The 23,605-nt window shown below is 38.9% G+C and overlaps 1 protein-coding gene and 1 long non-coding RNA gene across 6 annotated transcripts in view; one reads left to right on the top strand and one right to left on the bottom strand.

The window, feature by feature from the left end:
- The window catches only part of BACH2 (BACH transcriptional regulator 2), a 354,491-nt gene that overhangs the window by 97,046 nt on the left and 233,840 nt on the right, over positions 1-23,605 (top strand). The gene's annotated exons all lie outside the window — the stretch shown is intronic.
- Positions 624-19,875, bottom strand: LOC132667382 (uncharacterized). The gene is made up of 3 exons (XR_009605107.3): positions 19,604-19,875; positions 862-933; positions 624-725 (listed from the first exon to the last, which is right to left on the bottom strand). It is a non-coding gene; the product is annotated as an uncharacterized LOC132667382 (long non-coding RNA).

Here is a 23,605-nt window from a genome sequence, read left to right as displayed (position 1 = left end):
TCTGGAAGCACAGAAGAAACATCCAACCTTGGGAGATATGGAAGGGACAGCATAGAGGAGGTGACATTTTGAGTCAGATCTTGATTGATAAATGGTCATTTCTTAGACACAGAAGTAGGGCAGGGCATTCCAGGTAAAGGAAACAGGCTATGTTTAGGCACAGAAGCATATGAGAAAGTCTGGTGTGTTTAGAGAACAAAGAGCTTGGTACAGCAGGATTTCTCCTCAACACTGTTAACCTCAACACTGTTAACATTTGGACTGGGTAATTCTTTATAGTGAGAGGCTGTCTTCCACATTGAAGGATATTCAGTAGCATCCCCTTTCTCCCACTTGAGTTGTGACAACCAAAAAAACCCACACATTGGCATTGGCCAGTGTCCATCCCTTGGGGGACACAAATACCCCTGGTTGAGAACCACTGCAGTGGTGGAAGATGGTAGATATGAGTCCAGAGAAGGAGGTTAAGTGTCCAATTCTGAGAGCCACTGAAGGATCCAAAACAAGGGAGAGACATTTCCAGAGGTCTACAAGAAGAGGTTAATTTATCACATTAGCTATGGGTTGTGATGGAGTTGGACAGCGCTTTTAGACAGTGGCCTTCAAAAGGTATTATGGAGAAAGCCCATTTTGTTTGTTGAGATTCTTTTACTAAGAACCCTTTGCAGCGGTAATTTTTCTCATGGCCATTTGTTTAGTCTTCTCAGGGTGGCTGCATAACCCTACTAGAAGAGACCAGAAAATAATAAGCAATTGTTTTTCAGGGATTTTCATTTGGCTGAGTTAAGCCTAAGAGAAGGAAACCTTCCACCCACCACCCCCCACCCCCCACCCCCCGCCCCCATTGGCTTAAATACTTACCTTTAAGCAGTTTTTGAGAAGAGAGCTCTTGGAACACTGGAAAGTAGCAGGTATTCCACCCCAAGGTCACGACTGGAGAGTGGGGAAGAGAGGGGATTCATCACTGTGGTCTTTGCAAACCTTGGCTTCTATTAGTTAGAGTTTGGTATACTGAAATGCTAAGACAACTCTTGGGAAATCTCTGATTGGCAGGCACAGCTTGCTATGATGGCCCTGCCCTGAGTTTCTCCAGAGCAGCTCAAGGCCTGATGTCATGGTTTGGCTCTTGATACACAGCTGGGAACCAGACTCCTCAGACATTTCAAGTGTCTCAGTAGGTGTGTCTGTTGCTTTTGGGAAGTTACGTTCCGTCTAAGTGGCCCAATGAATGCTTTATTTTATGTTATTTTAATTTAAAGTAGTGATTAAGCATGATGTGTAACCTTCATAGGTCAGCATTTTTCTTATGGGTTTCTTGGCATAAGACAAAGAATAGATTACCCTCTGGGGAGGAAATAGATCTTCTCAGTGTAAGTAAAACCAGACAATCATCTCATCAATTAGGATATGTAAGTTAGAATGCTGGAAATATTTTTGTGGGTGTGATTGATTTTCTAGGTAGGTTTGTTCCTAGAAAGTTGGAGACATTTTAATTGTGCACTTTCCACTTACTTGGACATACACTCTAATAACTCTTTTTCCTTCCCAAACCCCTGCTAGCTTACGGGACACTTTAACTGGGGAGGTGTCAGGATGCAGCATGACAGAATATTCTAGGCTCCAGTGTAATTGCTGTGAAGTGACAGGGCAGTTCTGATCACAGTGAGGCATTGACATCTATCTCTCTTTGGGGTTATTTAGAGATGATCTCTCTAGAAAACAATAGGAATTGCCCCCATGGCCATTGGTCAAATGAATTAACCCTTTGTCTGCCTAATATAATCAGGCTAACCTGATAGTGAACTGCTGTCCACCAGGTAGGGCCATCATTACTCATATTCTTGAACGTCTATGTGTAGCAGAGTCTGGGGACACGCCAGGAAGGGGTACACTTCCAGCCCTCAGACAGCTAGCACACTGGTGCATCCTAATAAGATTAATACAGAGTAGATAGTGGATACCCCCACATTTATTCACCTTTTTAAGGCTTTAATGGTTGTACATTTTGGGCTTCAGGTTCTAGCCTAACATGTTAGAGGAATTATGGGTGCACAAGTTTTCCCAGGCCACTCACTCTCCCTAGCTCTCATCCAATCTTGAAGACCCATCTTTCCAAGTTCCATATTCTCCATAGATCTTTTTGTAAGAGCTGACTTTCCAATCTTTATATTGACCCAAAACTTTGTAATAAGGATTTAACTTTAAATTTTGTCAGAGGTTTCTATCCTCTCTACTTTCTCAGGCATTCTCTAGTTAATATGTATAAATATAGCTTTTATAATACAAATTTTTGCTAGTAAGAAGGACTATGTTATTTACATATCATCATGCTGTAAAGAAAGAATTTTAGTGTGTTACTTAAAAAATCATAGCCAAATGGGAGGCAAGTTAGACAAGATGGGATTTTGTAGAGGCAAACTGGGCAGAATGATGTACATTCAGTACATACCACTATGTTAGTTCCCAAAACCACACTAACAGGAAACAGTGTTCTGCTCTTGAAAGATATCTCTTCCTAGCAGCAACCTTGGAATTACAATTTTAAACTCTTTCCCTCATGGTCGTCATTTTCATGAAGGCGTATCACATGCTGTTGTCTGCCTTGAATTTATGAGGACACTCCATCTGATTGAAAATTAATCGATTTTTCCGTTATTATACAGAATGCCCCCCCCCCACACACACACACAGTGAAAATGAATCTTCTTGAGAACTGTTTCTTCCTTCTCATGTTCAAATAAAGCCAGATCTGATTGCTATTGCTTGGACAAATGCCATAGCATCAAATGAAGTTGAGTAGTATCTCTTATCTCTCTTGGTGGGTGGATGCTATTGTTTTGCTTAATATCTACCCAACAGAATTTTTTCTCTGAATATTTTACTGTGCCAAGTTTGAGGCAGTTTCACCTTTACACTCAGATCAATATCTCTACAGTCAACTAAAGAGTAAAACTGAAATTGAGTTTCTGCCTTCGTTTAAAGTTTTTCTTTCTTGGCACCTCCTTAATACGAAGCAGTGAAATTCAGAACTCATCACTCCTGGCTCTCCACCTGGCATACACATGACTCTTGATTAAACATCAGCTCCCCCAACACACCCTTACCAAGTGTGTATTGTGTACCACGCACTGTGCTTGTAAGACATCAGTGAACAAAACAAAGGTCTTTGCCATCCAGAGCTTCTGTTCTGCCCAAAGTAAGGAGAGTCATCTTACTTCGGAGGTTTTAACGTTTCAACACACACCTAACATTAAAACTTTTTCCATTTTAAACTTCTTTCACTTGAGCAAGTTGACAGAGCTACTGGATGTGATATAAGGAATTGGTGACTAATAAACATAGAAGATTTTCTCTTCCCCTCTCTAGGACACTCTTGGTGGTATCACCAAATGGCCCATCTATATTGAGTGCATCTCCACCCTTGTTTTGCTGCATGCAATGGCCAAGTCCCCTTTGTGGAAGACTTTGAAGAAATATTGCACACGTCTGAAACTAGGGACAGGGAAGAAAATGCAAATAAAAATTAAGTTATTCCTCCCTGGAATAAAGAAGGCCTTATTAATTTCTAGTGGTAGAAATTATAAAGGAAGAGAATGTATTTGACTATAGCCTCAAAATTTCTTTCCACCACAAGGCATTCTGAATTACCCTAAAGACAAAAGACATGCCAGAGCAATCTTTACAACATGTACGGCAGAGAGTTAAATTAGCTAATTTAGTAAGAGTTCTTACAAATTAGTTAAGATAAAGATGAGTACTCTGCTAGAAAAGGGGCAAAGAACAGAAAGATAAAAACCAATAAATGAAAAAATATAATCAAAAAATAACATAAGGAAATGCTCAACCTCAACAGTTATCAAAGAGATGCAAACTAAAGCAATGAAGTAGCATTTTCTACCTACACATTGATGAGGATTTGTAAAATGTACTCAGTGAAAGTAGGAATGAGACTCTCGGGCTGTCCAGACACAGTGAAAGAACATATTTCTCAAGGGAATTTAGACAATGTGTATCAAAGCCTCAAAAATATACACACCTTTTGGCTTAGAAATTCCATTTCTATAACAGTTACCCAAAGACCATTGCCATGGATGTGTGCAAAATTTGAGCTAAGATATTCATCACATATTATGATAATAGTAACTATAAAAGTAACAACTGTGGTACAGCCATACAATAAAAATACCAGGGAGGGATGAAGGAATATTTAATGACATAAAAGCATGTTTTAAATAAACTGTGGAGAAGGCAGGTTATATAACAATATGTATAGTTTTATTATTATCTCATTATTTATTTATGTTTATTTATTTACTTTTGAGAGAGAGATAGAGAAAGAGAGCAGGGGAGGGGCAGAGAGAGAGAGAGGGACAGAGAGAGAATCCCAAGCAGGCTCTGCCCTGTCAGCGCAAAGCTTGATGCAGAGCTTGAACTCACAAACCATGAGATCATGACCTGAGCCAAAACCGAGAGTCAGATGCTTAACCGACTGAGCCACCCAGGCACCCCTCATTATTTCATTTTTAAAAAACATACATGTCTGCCCACAGAAAAGAAAGTTGCAGATACATCACAATATTAAGAGCATTATCTTCTTTTTGCTTGTATGTTCTAAATTTCTTTTGCAATGTACTTTCTTTCATACTAAAAATAATATATAAAAAGACATTAAGTTATATTTAAGATATGAACTTCACTATATTAAAAAAATTTGATGTTTATTTATGTTTGAGAGAGAGAGAGAGAGAGTGAGTATGGGGGAGGGGCATAGAGGAAACACAGAATCCAAAGCAGGTTCCAGGCTCTGAGCTCTCAGCACAGAGCCCGACGTGGGGCTTGAACTCATGGACTGTGAGATCATGACCTGAGCCGAAGTCAAATGCTCAGTTGACTGAACCGCCCCAGGTGCCCCAAACTTCATTATATTTTTAAATATTCATGATAAAAAGGCTGAAAGGATATTGCCCAGAAAGTTGGCAATGGTTTTCTCAGAGGGTGGGTACATGGTATGTATTTGTTTTTATTTTTAAAAATATTTTTCTGTATTTTCAACTTTCCCACCATAAGTAGTTGTATATATGATTATAAGTCAGGAAAAAAAGCAAGGATTTTAAAGGAAATACCACTTTAGTTGTTTTGCATTTGAGGTATGAATGGATGAAAGTATTTAGTGACAGATGAAAAGAAAAAAAGAGAGAGCCCTTGGGAAAAACAGAGGTTTGAACTTGGGAATGATTCTATTTGACGTATTACCAGAAAGGAGCTTTTTAATGTGCTAATGGTTTGGGGGCAATAGTAAAAAGAGAAATGCTCTAGAAAAAGATATTGTCCTTTGATTCAGTGACTCAAAACTTTTAAATGGCATTACATCATCTTACTCATTATGCGTCATTTCTTCATCCAGCTCTTCAAAAGACTTTGCTGATGTATACAAGTTTAGACCAGTGGTTCTCAAACTATGGTTTGGGAACGCCTGGGGAGCCCATTCACAGCCACCTGCAAGGTCAAAACTACTTTCATAATAATATTAAGACTTTTTTTTTTTTTTTTTGGCCTTTCCAGTCTCTTGAGTATACATTCAGTACAGTTTCTCAAGAGGCTACATGGCATGCAATGACATTCATCCCTGTGGTGGCTGTTGAGATGTATGCTTGTGTTTTCATGTTCCAAATATCGCAGTTTTCATTTTTAATAAGGTGAACATTGATAGAAATAACTGACATAAACAGAAGTTCCTTAAAGTCTGCAGTAATTTTTAAGCATATCCTGAGATAGGAGTTTGAGACCCAGTAAGCTAGACTGTGCCTATGTCCTGTATTTGGCAGTTTTTGTTCTTTTTTCAAAATATTTTTTATTTATTTTTTGGGAGAGCACAATTGAGGGAAGGGCAGAGAGAGGGGGACAGAGGATCTGAAGCAGGCTCTGTGCTGACAGGCTGCCAGCAGCAGGACCAATGTGGGGCTCAAACTCACAAACCATGAAATCATGACCTGAGCCAAAGTTGGATGCTCAACTGACTGAGCCACTCAGGTGCCCCTTGGTAGTTCTTATTCTAAGAAGCTGGACCCTGGACTGTGAGCAGTAAGTGCCCTGGACATTATAGCACATCTGTTCTCACCTTCTACATCTTTAAGGAGAAAATGTCCTTAGTCCTTATTTAAAAAAAAAAAAAAGGCTTTATAGAGTTGGTGAGGCTAAATGGAACATTGTTGGCATAAGGCCAGTGTAGCACCTGTGTTACATGTAAGTCAAATTCTGCTAAATGTGGGGTGTATAGAAATGATGAAATTGGACCTCTGTTCTCTTTCATGTGCATCACACTGGCAGATTCAGTGAATTTTTAGGAAGAAAACAGGAATATAATTCCCTTCTTAGAGGTATGGGAGTGCAAACTTCAATATAATGTAGTGGATAGTCGATTGGATATGAAGTAGGAAGTAAGACAAATGTAAAAGAATGAACTGAATATGCTTATGCTTATTTGTTGTTAAAATATTTGCATGTATATTGTTTGTTTGTGCATGTAAATACAGATAAAACATACATGCTATTTGAGAAATGCTTCCTGTTACACGTAGAATGATCTCTGGATACAGTCATTTCCACCATGGAAGCAACATTGACGTTTTTATGTCAGTACCAAGGCCTCGCCTCCTTTCTCCTTAATAGAAGCACATTTCAGTTGGTCTCCTAGGTGTGCAGCCCACCTCTGAATTTCAGAGGAGCTCATGGTGGAACAGCGTTCGTGGCCCATTCTCTGAGAAGCAGTCTTCATGGTCCAGGGTATACATTGGGAATCTGAACTTTTCTGTCCAGAAAATTTGAGCACCAGATGAATAATGCTCTGGTGCCTCTGGAAGTCAGCGCCAGCCCTAAGGCCACGCTCACCCACTGCAGGATTCACGTGGACATGACAGTACCTTGACTTGAGGGTGGAGGTGTCAGTGGCCTGACTTAACAGCTCCCAGTCATGTCAGAAAAGATGAAGGAGCATCTGAACAGGTAGGAGGCAAATTAAGGCTTTGGAGTGGAAAGGCTGGACTTCTGGTTTAAGATCATAATGGCCCCACAGCAGGAGAAGAGATATGTTTTGACATGACTGTAATATAATTTCAAATCTGAGAGGACTAGTTTTGAACCATGATAAGCCCATTGAAATGTGGCCATAGTTACTGACCATAAAATAGGTTTCACCTGAAGGAAAGAGGCTATTCAATTTCACCTTGTTTTCTTCAGTGGCACTTCACACACATTGTGATTGTTGGTTTTGGGATCTTGTTCATCCCTATTTCTTGAAGATTTAAGGAATAGCGCCTAGGATTTTCTTGATTATTACAAGTTTTTGCACTCTTAATTGACGAACTGCCCCATGCCAGCCTTCATGTGGAGCTTTAATTAAATGTTGACAGAACTGGTGGGTTCTCGTTCTGCATCACCATAGTGAACTAAGCCCACACAAGCCCACAGCATAATTAGACAGGTTCTTTGGACATGTGATGTGTGCTGGGACCTCTCTCTTTGATGCTGTTGGTGGCCAGGTTCCTGTAACAAAGAGGCCAGTGAATTCTGACCTTTGTGAATCTGTCTTCCAAGTCCTCAACCCTGCCCTTTTTCTCTCAATTAGTAGGTCTTAATGGGTACAATTAAGTTACATCCTATTTAGTTAATTGGTGATTGGAACCATAACTATTTAGGTACTTAATCTGTGGCTTGTCCATCTTTAGAATATTAACAAGCAAGTTGAGTTGCCCGATGTTGAGAACATCTCATCTCAAACAATGGTATTGCTGTGTATAAGGCGAAATGCATAACTGAGAGGTTACTTCCAACCCAGCTTATTAATTTCAGTACCTAATACTTCAAATTGTCCTTTTTTCCCCTCTCTGTTTTTTTTTTTTTTTTTTTGTCATACAGTGGTCTTACAGCACGTAGCTCTTTGCTCGTATTCTTTCCAATTCCCTTTTTTGTCTTTTGTCTCTATAACATAAGCCTGACATTTTTTTCTATAAGATTTTTCCAGAGAACATTGTGCTTTTGAATATATGTGCACCATTGGCTTCATTCTTAAAAACCACATAATGGGTGATAAAATTAATAAATGCGCTAGAGAAGGAGAGATGCCTGTTTAGAGTATATAAAACTACATTATTTTGCAGACATTCCTCAGTTAGTGTTCAGAAGACGTACTTCTAGTCTCTCATAAATGGCAATGTTTAGCTTTTAATGAAAAAAATTAGATTTTACTAATCACAGCTTATATGTTCTTCTAGGTTATTTATTTGATTGTCCTTTTTTTATGGAATAGTTTTGTAACTTCTTACCACCCTCAGATTTTCACAAAATGGCATTATCCTGAGAGGCTAGTCTCCATTAGATATAAATATAAGCACTTGATTAAGATACCCAGCCCTAGCCAGAGAGATAAAGTGTCATCACATGTCACAGTGATCAAGGAGCACCTGTTAATTAGGACAATAGAATCACTGCAGTGAGTTTTGCAGGAAAACAAAGGTTGAAGTTAGCAATATCTGCATCTTTTGTTTTTTCTGAAATCCATAAACAATTTGTTGTGACAGCTCTAGGCTGGGATTATGGCATTTTGGATGGGGTCTGATTATAGCTAAAAATAGATGTGTGTATTGAAGATCAGAAGAGGAATATTAACAATTGAAATTTTGTGAAAGACGGATGCTGGTTCATTGTAATAATTTCCCCAAAGGCACATTAGTAATGCTGCTAAATACAGACTTTAATAGACTTTAATAGTGTGTACTTTAGAGGCCTGATACACAAAGGAATAATGTATAAAACATTCATTATGGAAAATTGCTACCTTTTTTATTTAATAAGAAATCTGTTGAAACAAAACTATTGCACTGCCTGTGGCATTATGTTCCTGGGTATTAGCAGACTGAAGAATAATTGCCACCATCTTTTTTACATTTTTTTTTTACCTATTCTAATCAAGTTGCAATTATATTTACTTATTTGTTCCATGAATGAAAATGGGGATTAAAAAAAGAAGTATTTGCATTGGATGGACGCTTGTTCAAATTGTGGCTCAGCCTCCCATTACCTATGTAATCTTGGGCACGTACGTTACCATCAAATTCCATTTCTTCTCTTGCACACTGGGGATTGCTCTACTTACCTTGGAAGGTCATGGTCAGAGAAGTTAAATGTTGACGTGGTGGAGGCTCCATATAATAGGCATTCAATAAATGGCTTCCTATTATGGTTACTTTCTACATCTATTTCTCTTTACATTGCTTGTTTCTATGGATGATAGTTGTTGGGGAGGGGAGAGCAGGAAGGGGGCGAGAGTAAGAAAAAGCAATTAAAAAGAAGCCTCGGTAAGCAGCTCTGTCGCCAAGCCTTGCATTGGATTTCAATTTGATTTTAATGTGCTGCTGCTGAGAGCCATGCTGTTGAAAAAGAGAGGAGAGTAAGAAGCAGATGCTCCGGGAAGAACAGTGGAGCATTTATCTCTTTTAATGAGATAACATCATTAGAGTGACAAAGTGCAGTGAATCGATACTCGAAATGGACTGGTGCTATCTTCCCAAAGTGTGCCGATTGTTATACTTCACAGCCTTAGAATCTGCTGAATCACGAATTCTGTCTTCTCTGTTATTGGAGCCACCGACTTTGATCTCACAGAATGGATCCACACCTTAGGGAATCTCCACAAGAGCAGGAACACGGACTAATTGGATAAATGAGAAAAATCCAGGGTGATTTATAAGTTGCCCTGTAATCAGCGAACCTCAGAGAAAAGGAGGTTGGGCTTCTTTTTTTCCCTTTGGCTTTAAATGGCCGTGCATCCTAACTCTTGTCCCCTCCGCCCGCTCTCCTTGCTCTCCGTCTGCTTCTTGGTGTAGTGTCAGAAACACTAATCATGTCAGACTGTGACACTGACAGCCCTGACATTCACAACAAAGAGACAAGAAGGAGAGAGAGAAAGAGAGACCTCGGAGGGGGAAGGTGAGGAAAAGCAGCAGGGGAAGTAGTTTTTCTTGCACATAAAACCCATAGCTGCAAAACCACCAGTGTTCTGGATATATCACATCCAAGGAAAATTAAAGAAGGAGCGAGGTGAATTCTGATGGAGATAAAATTAGGCTGGGAAGATTTTGTGCTACTATATTTTCCCTCTTAGATTTCAGTGTGTAGCCTACATTATAGTTGGCTGTGGCTATGATTTCTTCTCACCAAGAAAAAAAAAAGCTATTAAAATATTCCTTTTCCTTTCCCTACCCCAGTTTTTCTCTTTGAAACAAAGCAAAGTTAAGCACAGATCTTAGCAGGAAGTGTATGCTCTCTAAGGTTTTCCATTGACCAGATTCCCATGGTTTAATCTGAACAATAGCTGCTTCAGGAAAGAAGTCATTTGTGAGAGATGTTTTCTGACCGTGACAAAGCAGACTCGGGGACTGTTCAGTGTCATCCCCCCACTGCCTTACCTTGGCCTCCCCAGCACCTGTCAGCTGCAGGAAATGCTTATGTTACTGGGCAATTTGGAGGGGGCTGACTATGGCCAGGCCTTCCAAACACCCCTGAGGTTTCTCTCTCCCTCAGGCACTTTTTTCCATTTGGAGTTATTCTGGTGAATGGTCACAGGTCTCTGTCTTGGATCAGTCATGACCTGGAAACCTGCTGCCACAGCTCACATGTGTTTTGAATCCAGATGCTGTGATCTAAATTGAGCTCTGAGCTCAGGCTGAATCATCCTAGCTTTTCTGTAAACACAAGAATCCAGCTGCCAGCTCAGCTTTTGAGGCATTTTGAATTAAAACTCTGTCTTAGGTAAGATATCCTTTTACTTTTTCATCACACAAGAAAAAAAAACATAATCAAAAAATGGAAAATGATGTACTTTGCCATGTTAGTTACCTTATCATAAAGGAAGTACATTTTTTGTCTGTATTTGAGGACAAAAGGTCTTGGTTACATAGGGACTTCTCTTCAGATTGATTACAAATAATATTAATTGAGAACTCTGGAAAAAACTGAGCCCTCATTCTTGTCCTTGGTTCCCAAGTAAAACTCTATACACTTGGGCCACTTGGAAGAAATGCCCCTCTGAATTTATTAAAAAAAAAAAAAAATTAAGTGAATTATAACATCATTTACACTATGTATAGCAACCTTGACATTGTGATTTATTTAAAATTCTTGAGGCAATTCTACTTCTACTGGCAGAGGAGAGTACATTTGTACCCTGGGGAGGATTTGGGGAAATTACCCCAAAATATCTTCCTGTAAACTCACAATTTTTTTGAAGTTCCTTTTTATCCTAAAAATTTACATGGATTTTATATTCTGTGTGATATGTCCATGGTGGGTTTTTTTTTTCATGTAAAATAACTTTAAAAATTACTTGCAAGTTAAATTACTTAGTTAAATATTATATCAGGTAATTTAGATGTTATAATGAATAAGCCCTCAAAATTCATGGTTTGACACCATGAAAGTTTGCTTTCTTACTAAAGTATCAATCCAGTGTAGGTCCTTATGGTCAGTGCATTGCTTTTATTCAGCAATTATTCAGGAATCCTGAACTCAGACTCCTTCCATCCTCCAGCCTTACCATCTGTATTAGGTTTCTAGAATGCTGTAGCTGGGTGCCTTAGATAACAGAAATTTATTGTCTCACAGTTCTGGAGGCTAGAAGTCCAAGATCGAAGTTGAGGACTGGTTCTTTCTGAGGGCTGAGAGGGAAGGATCTATTCCAGGCCTGTTTCCCTGGCTTGCAGATGGCTGTCTTCTCCCTGTGTCCCTTTGTACCATCTTCCCTCTATTCCTGCCGTGTCCAAATTTCCCCTTTTTATAAGGACACCGGCCATATTGAATTAGGGCTCACCCTATTCCAGTATGACCTCATCTTAACTACTTACACCTATAATGATCCTATTTTTGAATAAGGGCACTTTCTGGTGGTTAGGACTTCAACATATGAATGTGAGGTGGAGGGCACAATTCAACCCATAATGTCATCTACGGAGGCTTTTGATTGTCTGCATCTAGCTGGTGGAAGAGAAAGCACAAAGAAGGAGCATTCACTTTTTAATCGCCATAGCCTTGAAGTGACTTGGTGCTTTTCTCTTCATATTCCGTTGATGAGAACGAGTCACATGACCCCACCTGAATGCTGGGGGCTTGGGGTCCGTGGCTGAGTAGTGACTGGGCTAAGTGGCTCCAGGCACAGGTGTGTGCACATGAGCCATCCCATCATTCTAGGAAAAGATGTCGTCTATGTCCCATTTCTTCCAGTGCTCTTGAGCATGACCATCATAGGGCACTGAAAGAGGTTTCAAGAGTATCCAGGTTTGAAAATTCCATTCTGCCATGGCTATGAATGCTTTTCAATTAATGGTCCAAATAAATGAGTGCCTAAGGCTTGCTGTTTTGTTTTCATAAGAATCTAATATATTCTTCAGTGAATTTTATTTACAGTATTAATGGGCACCTTCTTTTCCTTATGAAACTAGTGAAATCCAAATTAATGAGGTTTTACTCTCAGCCAAAAATTTAACTTGTGGTTAGAATGATTTCCTACATTACAGTAACTTTTTTTTTTGTTACATGTTCTATTATTACTGAAAAATGATATGCATCCAAGAAGGGGAAAAAAGGATATTGTGAGTGCAGAGGACAGTTATATAACCTGCTGTACCAATCTCAAATGGCTAGACTTTAGTATTTAATTATAAAAGTCTTGTCTCTCCTATCAGGTTAGTCATTATTTCAAAAGTTGAACGTGGGTTTTATAAGTGACTAAGTAATTGCTTTGTATGTTCCTTTTCAATTACAGTAAGAAGTCATGAATTCTCTACATTTAGAACTGCTAAAAATTATTTAGATTTGCCTGTTGAATAGGTTTCTTCTAAAAAAGGACTCAGGAAAAAAATTTCCACTGTAAATTTTTGGCTTCTCAAAGTAATTTGTAAGAAATTTCCCACGAAAAAGATACTGATAGCAATTTGAAAAGGATAAGTAGAATGCAGTCTGAAAACTTGGTAGGTAGTGTGAAAACACATTAAAACCGCTGAAGCATAATATTTAATGTAGGCTTTTAGTCATGAAGTTCCATGTCAAGAAACCATTCTTTTACTGTTTTATTGTTCTGGTACTTTAAAACACCGATGTTATCTAAAGACTTAAATAAACCCATAAGTGGTACTATAGATTTCCTTTTGGTCAAAAAACATGACAGTGGTACTTTAGTAAAGGTAATCACTTGAATGATGACCTTTTAATTTTTAGTGGTAATGCTTTTTAATATGCCAAAATAAACTACATCAAGTATTGGAGTCATTTTAAGAATGAATTAAATCCTCACTCATTTAGACATTGTAAATTCAGATTTTGGAGAAGGGTCTAGGATGAAGTGTATCCTTTGCAGATTTTTGACAACTAATCATTATTTTAATTTGTTATAATAGACTATATTATTGCTAATTTTCACAGCCAATTTGCAAAACTTGATATTATTCCCACTTTGCAGATGGAGGAACTCAGGTCTTTAAGTAACGAGACCAATATTACACGTCTAGGTATAGAAGATCCAGTTTCTGAATTCAGATCTTACTGACTCCAAAACACAGGCACCTTTTCATTCTGTCACACAGCCTTGTAGGAGAATATTTGTTGAATTGAATTTGAACAATATTAGATGAATTTGCTAAGCTAAAAGTAAAATGCAGCATCCCAGAATGAATGTTTTAGTTTTGGAAAAAAAGCCATTTGCATGTGAACAAACTAATGTAGTAGTTAGAGATTAGCTCCATCTAATCATTAAAGCAGGTCTCTAGAACTTGCTAACACTTTAGTTAGTAGACTACCACTTCCTAAATAAATGAGCAGTCTATATATGATTCAGAATACTTCTTAAACATCCATTATGTGACTAACAGAGTTCTTTAGAACTCAAGTTAGGTTCCTGAAAACTAGTTTCTAATTCATGCTCTCACAGTTGCTCCCTCTCTGAATGTGCCACGTTATGCAGGTTTTATTGATTTGCAGAGGCAAACACAGAAAAAGGCAGCCTTGAACCAAGGGTGGGCCTGGCCTGAGGGCAAGATAAAGAAAAGCTGCCTATTTTCTAGTGACAAGCTCAGCTAGAACCCTAAGATAAAAGAAAGGTGTATTCCTCTGAAAACATTTCACCTTTTCACCTTTCCTAGCAACATGATAAGCCTGACTTCTGATGAAAAGGGTGATTTAGAGTTTTGAGGGGTGTCTATATCATTTTCAGTTTCATGCCATTTATGCTGTTCAGAGTTTCTGCTGTGTGACTGTGGCCAAGTCATATCACCTGTTTGAAACAGGTATGTATGAGGAAGCAGTGGGAGTGGACCAGAAGTTGGGTGTCTGTAAAATGCTAAAAATTGAGTCCCATATTTGGCATGCATATACATTTTTCTGGAGAGAATGGTTCATAGCTTATTATTACATCATATCCTCCAGGGCCTCAGCACACAAAGAAATCTATAGGCCAGATTATCTCTGAAGTCTATAGGGACTGTAGCATTCTGGTTTTCTATAAATTTTATTGTGCACAGGCTATCGTGGACAGTTTGGATGAGAAAATCTGTATTCTGTCTATCTACAATATGACATGTAAGGGAAACTTGGAGTGTTTTTATTGTAGACTCCTGCTTCTCTATTCTCTAAGATGAACGTTCTGTGCATTGTAAATGTTCAATAAATGTTTGTGGATGCTGACAGAATTCTGTTATTAGCAGAATAGTCGATTAGTTAGAAGTGAGTTACAGTGTTGAATGAACATTTTTTTGTAGTCATCTGCAGTGGTAGTTTAGAGAATCATATAAAATAGCACCTTTTTTAGAGCACATGGGTGGCTCAGTCAGTTGAGCGAGCGTCTGAATTTGGCTCTGGTCATGATCTCACTGTTCCTGAGTTGGAGCCCACGTTGCGTTGGGCTTTCTGCTGTAAGCACAGAGCCCACTTCAGATCCTCTGTCCCCCTCTCTCTCTGTGCTTCCCCCTCCCCCCCCAAGCGAGCCTCTGTCCTCTCTCTCTCTGTCCCTCCCCCTCTTTCCCTCTCCCCCATGCGAGTGTGTGCACACATGCTCTCTCAAAAATAAATACACGTTTAAAAAATAAAAATAAATGAAATAGCACCTTGTTATTTGGAATCTCAGTTGAAATTGTTATGCCCAAAGGATGTGCAGAGTTACTAGAGTGATTCCCACAGTGAGGAAGCAGAGGCCCAGAAGTATGATGCCATACAGTTGCTCCTGCTTCGGTTCTTTTGTGGTCCCACCTTCAGTGTAAGCACGTTGTCCTCCCAGAGAGCCTTCTCATGTGTCATGGCTCAGCAGATTCACCCGCCTAAAGCAAGAGCCCTATTGCTCAGCGAATAAACAGAGGGGAGAGTAAGAAAAGCACTCTAGCACCTCCTCCTTTGGTGGGGAAGAGAAAGAATTAAAGAGCATCCCTGTCCAGCTGTTCAGTTTGAATCTAAAGGAAGTCCACTTTTGAATGTGACTCATGCATTCACTGTATTGAAACAACACGCTGTTCTCTCCAGAAAATTCCAGTTCCTTTAAAGCAAATAAAAACAGCATTTCTTGGATGCTTAGATACGCCTTTCAAAAAATTAGTGATGTTTACCTACATTACTTCTCTCCAGAAATTGTATTTCATTTTTTTTTTCTGTTGGTGGATTTTAAAAATTTGCATTTCACTCGTTAACATGAATGTCTATGTGTGTTTGTGTGGCAACCATTTACTCTCTCAACTTCTGTTTAAAGTTTAGCTGTGTTTTCTTTGGAAACTTTTTAAAAAGAGAATAATAATGGTAGGCCACAGTAATATTGTTTGTCTTCAAAGTTGCTACGAACAATCACACTAAGATTTATTTTCTGGGCCAGGCCTGCAATTCAAAGTCAAAAGGAGGCCAGATGTTCACAGCAAGGCTGATTTTATTTTGGAAGCTAATTTTATTTTATTTATTTGTTAATTAATGCTAAAAGCATACTCAGAGAGGCTCCTTTTAGTGCCTTTTTTTTTTTTTTTTTTTTTCATTTTAGGACCACCAATTCTGATTATAGCTATTTAACCTGAAACTTTCATGAGTATAAATCACTTTTTAGAGTTGTCTGGGCTGGATTGGTAGTATGAAGTAACTATCAAATTTTTCAATAGAACAGAAAAAAATATAAAATATTTACTATATTCTTTGAGTTTATTAGGATAGGTTTACAAAGTATCAGTGCCTGTTTTAGTCATGAATGAGTACACAGTATGGCACATAGTTTTCTACAATGTATATTTATGTATGTATTTTTAATAGATGTAAATATATTAGTGCCCAGGTACCAAATAATGAACACCCTCAAAATTTGAATTTCAAGGAACAGTGGCAGAAAATATCCTCACTTGAAACTGAAACTCTCAAACATCAATATAAAAATGGCTGAGATTAACTATGTGTAAAATTCCCAGAAGGTAATCCACACTGAGACAAGCCCACGGCCTGTCTACTCATTTTTTCATATCCCATCGACACAAATCAAAATAAATGTAGATAATGTTAACTAAACTTAACATTTTGGAGATTATAACATGTTAATATCAGAAGCACACCCTTAGCTTTGGGTCTGTGTGGCAGCCACCAAAAGAAGTTGGGGGACCTGAAAATTGTAGAGATGTCCCTGATTGTTGCAGACCAATTGGCCACTATGTATTGCCAATACATTTTAAGTCCATAGGTTTGGTGAAATCAACCTAGGATCACTAGGTCCCTTGCCAGCTCTTCTGGACTTAACTTTTCCGCAGAGACTCCTGACCTCAGCATTGAGGACTGGGCTCTGCCAGAAACTCCACTGGTCCTCTCTATGACCTTGGCTGAGGCCCTGAGTCTCTCCAGGCTACAGCCTCCTCAGCTTGAACATGTACACAAAGGTACTTCAAAGGTTTGTCATAAGGGTTAAATGAAATCACTAATGTGAAAGTGGCTAGGTCAGATTCTGACCCCTGGTAGGCTCTCATTAAATGTTTTAATTAAGTAATAATAATAAACTTGCCCCAATATCACATTCTTCTGGGAAGTTCTGTTTCTCAGCACAAACTGATAAGTAAGCATTCCAAGTAATCTGTCAGTCTGCCTTTTATGACTTTGGGTAGAATGAACAGTCTTTATGTGAACAAACTATTTCTTTCATGCAAACCTGAGACCTCAGTGGGCCTGGCCTCCTTATGACCTGTGAGTTGCAGGAGGAAATCACGAAGAAGAGACTGTCCGAAGCATTATTCAGCTGGCCTCTACTTAATTCCTACAAAATGGATAGTAGTCCTTGTCAGAGTTTTGTAGATTGGGTTGAAGAGTTGTGTGTGTGTGTGTGTGTGTGTGTGTGTGTGTGTGTGTGTGTGTGTGTGTTTAAATAAGACCAAAAAACTAAATATGTGCATGTACCATAGCAAATGAAAGAAATATGAATCCCACTCACAATATATTTTTCAGATGCTGTTAACCGGGTTTATTTTTACTTTGACAGATACTTCCGTTTAGGGGGTGCTTTCCACAGGCAGATTGTATTGTGCAATAGAAAATTCGGTAAATTTTGCCTCTAGATTTCCTCCAGATCTCTCAGGTGACCACACCCAAGCCTCAGTTTTGCCATGTTCTTAATAAGAGACATGAGTTATTACTTCAGTGAATGATCTTAGTTTTTCCCTCAGGAGACTTTTGTTGGCAGAATTTGTAATCATTTTAATAAGACATCGTGCCTAATATAGGGGAAGACCAACTATGTATATGCAGCAGGCTCAAATTAAAAGTGATGCAATTATATTTATGTCTTACTTTTGATTTCTGACTTCATTAGCTCCCTGAAGTCAACATGTCCTTAGTGGTTAAGAGTTAGTACCCTGGGCATCATCACCTGGGTTCAAATCTCAGCTCTGCTACAGAGGAGCTGTGAGATCTTGGACAACCTCCCTAGCCTCTTCCTAAACCCATCATCTCTACAATACTGATGAAAACACCTACCTCCTGGAGGTTCTTTGAAGATCATGACCATATAAATGTAACATTAAGCATCTGGTGAAAAGTTGACAAATGGTAGCCATTGTGATGGGAATGAGGGAGGGGTGATGCAGAGTTCTCAAAAGTGACTTTTCTGTTTCAAGTTAATAAACACCTGGGATTTCACATTTGCCTGCTTGTCTATTTCATGATAACCTTGAAAGGAACTGACTCATTTGGGCCACATTTGATACACTGTATTTTAAATTTCTAGTAAGAATATCAACTCCGAATACTGGCAGTCCTTTGTATCTTCTTGCAGCTACTACACTAAAGAAATAAGAAGCTACTATTTTTAGATAGCAAGGTCTATCTTGAGAGTGACTTCAGATGTTACAGTAACCTTGCTTATATTTTGGGGGAATCATTAGGAAAGGATTTGAGGGGTCTAGAAAACACTGTCAATGGACGCTTCTTCATTGTTTATGGCTCCAGTGTTATACAAGTGGTTTGACTTAGTTCTGTTTGGGTTTGGTTTTGTTTCTTAAGTGGAAAAACTTTTTTGCGTCTCTATTTTATATTAATTCCAGGGGCTGAGTCAGTGCTGAGTACAGTAGTTGAGTTAATATTGAAATCAAACTCTAATCCTGAGGATTACATCCATTATGTAACACTGAAGTGGGCTTGAACAGAGAAAATTCCAGTACTGTTTCTCTCTCCACTTTAAATATAGTAGAGGCCAGTCTTCCCTATGAATGTACATGCTGCATAAAAAGTCGTTTTTTTAAGAGGTTTTAAATTTGGAGAAAGGATGTATGTTCTTATTCTGCGTTCCTGTCCAGGCATCAGTGACAGTAAGGAATTTTCCAAGCTGGCTACCAGAGTGAATAAGAACCACGTGCATTTGTATAATTATCATAAAAATTATTTTCTATCTGCATTTTTAATTAAGCCAAACACTGCACAGAATTAGATACAGCCTTTGCTCTCTAAGAGTTTAAATGTAAGACAGAAGATACTAATGGGTGTGTACATGAAGACAAATTCATGTTAATATTTAAGCCTTAAGGATGGTTCTATTTTGTACCTTTGCAGCCACTCCCCAACCTAGGTAACCCATTCATGAATTATCCATGTCAATTCATTCATGAGATATTTTTTTTCAATTAAATAACTTGTGTTTTTCTATTAGTTTCTGTAACTAATGCAAGTTCATTTAGAAAAAGTAGAAAGTGAAGTATAAAGAAAAAACAAAAATCACATATAATCCTATCACCTAGAGTAGACTATCCAGTGTTATATTTTAGTGGCATTTTTGATGTATCTTTTAAAATGTATCTATATATTTTCCATAACAGAATCTATGTGTACAGTTTTGCTTTGTGCTATTTTCACTTACCATATCTTTGCATGTTTTCTATTAAATATTTTCTAAAACCTAATTTTAGCAGTGCTGTGATTGAGTATAATTTGAAAGTTGAGACTCCAGCTTCTGATGCCCTGAAACAGTCATTTAATGTATAAAAAGTCAGAGGACCAATCTAACTGTTCACAGCCCATCCAGACCTGTTTCCGAAACAGCTATTGTTCACCTAAAGTAGAAACTCACCCGGTTCTGCATATTTCCTCGGGCTGGGTTGTTGTTCCATGTCTGTCTTTCCTCATTGACTTATCAGGCTCCATGCACACATGCACATTTGTTTATAGCAGTCTTCCTGATATGCAGCCACGGCGTGGGTTTTGGAAAACTGCCTAGTTACATACCATTCACACCAGCTGACATTCAGCTTCTGGTAGCTAATTGGATACTCTTAACTCCTTCCATCTCCGAAGAGTTCACCCTATAGTGCCACCAACCACAGATCTAACACACCCACTAATTCTCTGGGTGTTTATATTCATGCACACTTAGGAAAAGAGGCATTGTGAAAGGATTGAGGTCACTTGTAAATATCACCAACTCTGTTTGCCACCCCCTCAGCCACACCATAAACAACTGCTTGAGTCCATATTCCTTCAAGTTTAAGATGATGCTTCTTGAAGCACCTTGGAAGCAGATGGAATCTGAAGGGGTTTCTAAGGAGTGACAGAGACCAGTCCCCACCTCCCAGCGGATAGATGTGCTCTCTGGGCTGGGGTTCACCCTGTGTGTTAGGAAGAGTTGTTTTAGCATCCCTAAAACCATCCGCTTTAGAAAACCTCATCTGGTCCTTCCACTTTACCCCAGAAGCCTGCCCTTCTTCATGCCTCTTCTGTTTCTTGTGGAGAATGAGCATCAGAAGAGAAAGCCCGGGCTGGCTAAGTAGTAGCGAGGGAATACGAAGAGGCAGATGGAGGGAGGGAGGTTATGCAAAGTAGTAAGATTGCACATGAATATTGGATGAGGTTCAGAATCTTTCCATTATCTCTGCAAACACTCACCTTTTTTTTTTTTTCCAGAAAAGATTTTTACTCCCTTACATCAAACAACCTTCCTTATATGCAGGAATCAAAAGAGGAAATACTCACAATAACAGCATACCAGGAAGGGGGGAGCCCGGATACAGAGGATATGTTAAAGTGACATTCGTTCTATTTACAAATATCTCCACTGAGCATGTTTCAGTGGTTAATCAGAGCTTTTTTGCCTGGCACTTGCTAAAATGATATCATTATCTTGCTTGCTGTTTCAGCAGTTCCAGAAATACCTTGCCTGTGGGTCAGGGTACTTGGCTTCATATAAACAACTCATAGGAGCCCTTTATAATTTCAAAAAGACAGGTAAAAAAAGAAGCAATAGCTATACAAGTAACATGGAGGGGGAAAAAAAGAAATTGGCAACATTCCTCTCCTAACACAGACACTGAGGGAAGGCGTTTTCTGACACCTCTCATGATTAAATAGGTTTTTTTTCCCCCTCCAAATACACTGAATTTAGTTTCTCAGGAGACTAAGGCAACTTTGCAACTCCTGTGGGAGACCATGAGGTACAGGCTTAATTGCTTCATGGATGATGTGAAGTCTTGGAATGAAAACTAGCCATCACTCATTAACTGGTTCAGCTTAGTAAACCTTGACAGCTAGCAGAATTCAGCCAAACATCCTTGATTACGGGCAGCTCACAGAGGCCCAGGAGTTGGTCAGGATAAATTGCAGAGTAGAATGAGTTAACTTCAGTACATCAGTTTCCTCTGTTTGAACTTATCCTTCTCAGACCTAAGGATGACTGAAAATGGGTTAACCACATGCTTTTCCTGCTTTCAGTGGTGGCAGTAGGAACAAATAAATGACCATTTTCTTAACTGGGTACTGTTCATGTTTATTGACAAGAATTATTACATTCTGTTAAAACTTTTTGGCTCGCTTAAGTCTATTGAAATAAGACATAGAGGTATTATTAGGATGTTCGAGTGTCACAGATCTTGTTTCTTACAGGGTCATACAGTGAGCATTTTTCGATATGGACATGTAATCAAGTCACAAACTCCACGAAAAATGATCTACTGCAAAATCAGTATCAATGTAAACATACATCAGGGTAATTGATTTGCTGTTTGCTTCATACCATGGATCAGATAATGTGTCTGAAAGCAAATGCATTCGAAATATTTGAAAATGTATTCTCAAAGTGTTTGAAAAGTAAAATGTCCCCCATTATTATTTCTGTATATGATCTCACACTTGGGGGAGCGCCTGGCTGGCTCAGTTGGGAGAGCATGCGACTGTTGATCTTGGGGTTGTAAGCTTGAGCCCCACGTTTGGGTGCAGAGATTACTTAAAGCCAACATTTGAAAGGATTTTTGGAACTTTGGGTAGCTTATCCTGCTGTTCCTGAGTTGGGAAGAGGCAAGGATGAAGATACACCTGTATGAGTTGTATCATCTTCCCTAGTAAAGATTTAGTTAGATATTATTTAAAGGCAAGATTCTTGGCCTTGTACATAGAAGTTCACATGTTGATTTGCCTGTCTTGGACCTATTATTCGTTCACCTTGTGAATCAATAAACTCCCAGTCTCACGGTTCTGCGGAACCGATGTTTTATTGAAGGCCTTCGATATGCCAAACTCCATGCTCACCCAGCACTAGGGCAAGGTGAGGTTGAGAAATGGTATAGAGATAAATAAGACACTGTACTCCTGGGAGTCCAGTGGGAAGGTCAGCCTCTAACATCACAATCAAAGCAGAGGTAAGAAGTGCTGAGAGATGCTATCCTAACCAGTGTGGGTGTGCAGAGGTGAAGCGGGTTCTGCCTAGGAAGTGCAGGAAAACCTTGATGCAGCAAGTGGCACTTGAGCTACATCTTGAAGGAAGACTGCAGAGGAGTTTCCCAGGCAGAGAAAAAGAGGAAGGGGCTTCCAGGGAGAGGGACCCGTGTGTGACAGGCCTAGAGGGGAGAAGTGCATTGCTTGCTCAGAGATTGTCAACATGTTTCCACCTCTAATTTATTTAAGACAAGAAAAAAAAAAGGTGTCTTTGACTCAAAGATGAACAGATCAATAAGAATTTCATAGCAGTGGTGATTAAAATTATGTATCTATGAAACAGAGGGCTGCTATCAGCCTCAACCAAAAGACTTGTAACTAAGCTCTGTCTACAGTATCAATCATGCTGTACTAGAAATGAGAAGTTTGAAGGAAAAACAGTTGTTTTGAAAAGAGCTCCAGAGGTCCACGAGTAATGGTCTGGAACCCCATCTTTTTGTTAGTTTGTTTTTTAAAGAGAGCGAGAGAGATCACGGGAGGAACAGAGGGAGAGAGAGAGAACCTTAAGCAGGCTCTGTACTTAGCACAGAGTCCGATGTGGGGCTCTGTCCCACCACCCTGGGATCATGACCCAAGCTGAAATCAAGAGTCAGATGCTCAAGTGACTGAGCCACCCAGATGCCCCTGCAGCCCCATCTTAAAGCTGCCAGTCACAGGGCTGGTGAATCTTGCCAGTGTGATCCACAGTCATGGTAGTTCAGAGTGTACTCACCCTGTTAGCCGTTTGGGTTAAAGTGGTTCAAAGCGCAGGCTCATGGTCAGAGAGACTTAGATACAAGTTCAGGCTCTCCTCCTGTTTACTTAGTGTGGGACTTGGGGCAAATTTCTTCCCTTTAAAAATAAAAAGTGTAATTTTATATATCTCTATAATACAAATGATTTTCTGCAAGTGCCTAAGTGTAATGATAGCATATACTGTATACTTTTTAGTTCTCTTTTTTTTTTTTTAACTTTTCTTTCTTTCTTTTTTTTTTTTTTTGCCTGGATCACTCTCATTTTTTTCCCCCTTTTTTCCACTTTAACTGCCTGGGTAGTCTTCCATATTTTTTCCCATTTTTGTATAATCACCTATAAAAATGTACAATCATAGAAACACACAGCACACGTGTGAGAGTGGGGGTGGGGTGGGGAAGATTGTTATTTTGTTTTATAAAAATGAAAACATGTTATATGGGTATTCTCACAGCATCACTGCAGTTTTAATAACTTCAGAATTGTAATTGCTATACACTTACAAAAGAAACACTTGAATAATTATATTTATTTTACACTTACTTTTCTAAATTTGAATAGCACATTTTATTCTTAATTTTTTTGTGCACAACAGCTTCTGTTATGTTGAATTTTAGTAAGAAACATCGACATTTTG

This window comes from Panthera onca, chromosome B2 (assembly GCF_046562875.1).
Source record: "Panthera onca isolate mPanOnc1 chromosome B2, mPanOnc1 haplotype 2, whole genome shotgun sequence".
Taxonomy (NCBI): domain Eukaryota; kingdom Metazoa; phylum Chordata; class Mammalia; order Carnivora; family Felidae; genus Panthera; species Panthera onca.
This window is presented reverse-complemented; position numbering and strand designations above follow the sequence as displayed.